Below are 2,500 nucleotides of genomic sequence, written 5' to 3'. Positions count from 1 at the left end.
CTGCGGTAGATCTTGCAGAGCGGAAACCATATTGTGTGTCACTAAGAAGGTTGTTTCTGCTGAGGTGGTTGACTATTTCTCTATTTAATATTGATTCCAGTAACTTACTCATAACACAGAGAAGACTTATTGGTCTGTATTGAGAGGGAGATGACTTATCACCTGAATTCTTAAATACAGGGCAAACTAATGAGGTCTTCCAGGGGGTCGGAAAGCACTTCTCCTTAAGGCAGCGCTTAAATAGTTTCGTAAGTATGGGAGCAAGTTCTGGTTGAAGCTTTTTTAACACTATAATTGGGATGCCATCAGGGCCAGTTGCTTTACTGGAATCTAGGTTTTTTATTAGCTTGGCGACCTCATGCACGGATATTTGTATATTACCTAGCTTGTTCTGTGTTATAGGAGGAAATATGGGGAGTTGATGGCCTTCGTCGCATAGAGTAGAATTAGCTGCAAAGTTCTTTGCAAATAGTTTGGCCTTGTCTGACGCTGACGAGATAACCTCTGGTCCATTGATAATGGTTGGGATAGAACGCACACTTCTGTTCAGGATCCTATTTGTTATTTGCCAAAACTGGTGGGAACCAAGCCGCTGATCAGCTACCTTGGATTTAACAGACTGGGCATATAGCTCTCTTGCATTTTTTATTACTCTTTTGCAGTGGTTGCTGGCAGTCCTGAAAGCAGCTTTAGTCTCAGTGCATCTATTACGTTGGTAGTTATGGAAAAAGTGATTTCTGTGCGCGATAGCAGCAGCACATTCTGGGGAGAACCATGGCTGGCTGTTAGGTTTTTGTTGGAATTTTTTTGATGGTATGAATTGGTCTATGCCTACAATTAACCATTCGGTCAGATCTGATACTATAGAGGACACTTCCTTTTTAAACATGGAGTGCAGAGGTAAATCAGATATGAATGTACGGAAGCTATCCCAGTCAGCCATAGAGTATCGGTATACAGTACGGTGGAGGGGTACGTCTGATGGCTTCTTACATTTTGTTTTTATCTTAACTGATACGACGGAGTGGTCGGAGGATCCTAAAGGAGAATGAACGGTACATGAACATAGCTCAGGGGAAGTTGAAAGAAAAGGGTCTAAGAGGCTTGCATATTGATTGGGTGTATCGGGCACACGGGTGGGTTCGCGAACAATCTGAGTGAGGTCATAAGCAATGGCAAAATCATGACAAAACCTCCCCTCATCATCTGTCTTATTTAAATGGGTCAGCCATTCCACGTTATGGACGTTGAAGTCACCACAGATGTGGATGTTAGCCGAGGGATGTGAAGACAGTATGTGGTCTATTTTCTCAGATATGCTCTTAAAGATAGTAACTCCGCTGTTGTGGGGCCTATAGAGGGCAAATATAAATGCAGTGGTGTTAGCAAGTGCAACCCTGAAGCACATATAGGGTAAATTAGGATCTTCTCTAGAGATATCCCTGCCACATGGGAAGCCATCCTTAATGTAGGCACATATTCCATGCCCATGGCGATCTTGGGAGTCAGATTTAGCTGTTAAATTGGAGTATCCATTAATTATGAACTCATCTAGGGAAGTGGTCGGCCCTATTCCAGTTTCACATAGAAATAATATGTCCGGTTTCGTCTCCTGTAATTGGGTTTCAACCTCTGGAAGGTTGGAACGTAGACCCCTGATATTGGAGAAGGAGACCTGGTAGTAGGGGTCTACGCTGGAAGATGGGGTTCTAGGTTTAATCGAGTTTTTATTCTGGAGATATTTCATGTTGAGGTTTGGGGATTTGTGGAATAGGTCGGCATACTTGGTTAGAGCAGTACAGAGAGGGAAAGTAAGAGAGAAAAAGACAGGAATTTTTTTTTTTTATTTGTAGCACACGAAAAGGTAAAGCCGTAACAATTACCCACTAGTATGGCATCGAGAGGCCCCACCAGAGACTACTGCATGGTCCAGATCCACTCACCAAATGGCAATACAGCAGTCCCAGTACTTTGCGCCTGCTGATAGGACAGCCTCCTTAGTGGTTAATCCAAGGTTCGGGTCCCTGACTATCAGGCGGATAACGTCAGCCCAGACAAAACGTTTACCTCCAGCACCCTTACTAGTGACATGGCAACAAGGACAGACAAAGACAGAAAAATATCCGACATCTCAGACTACTGGTCACCAAGTAGTACCGACCTTTAAGCAGCTTTTTCTTCACCCTTTGTCAGAAACATCACTCATTGAATGAGGACTGAATGACAAAATAGGAGAAGCGAGAGTTACTGGAGCTGCCGATAACACATCCACTGTATTATCTACTCTCCATATTTTTTTTAACAATCCATTATTATTATGGTATTTAAATCATATATTGCAACCGGTGTATATATATATATATATATATATATATATATATATATATATATGGAATTATAAAATTGTCGCCCTAGCAAAGATGAGAGTTTAGGGTTAGGGTTATATATATATATATATATATATATATATATATATATATATATATATATATATATATAT

Source organism: Euprymna scolopes, chromosome 24 (genome assembly GCF_053919585.1).
Source record: "Euprymna scolopes isolate OS-2025 chromosome 24, ASM5391958v1, whole genome shotgun sequence".
NCBI lineage: Eukaryota > Metazoa > Mollusca > Cephalopoda > Sepiida > Sepiolidae > Euprymna > Euprymna scolopes.
This window is presented reverse-complemented; position numbering follows the sequence as displayed.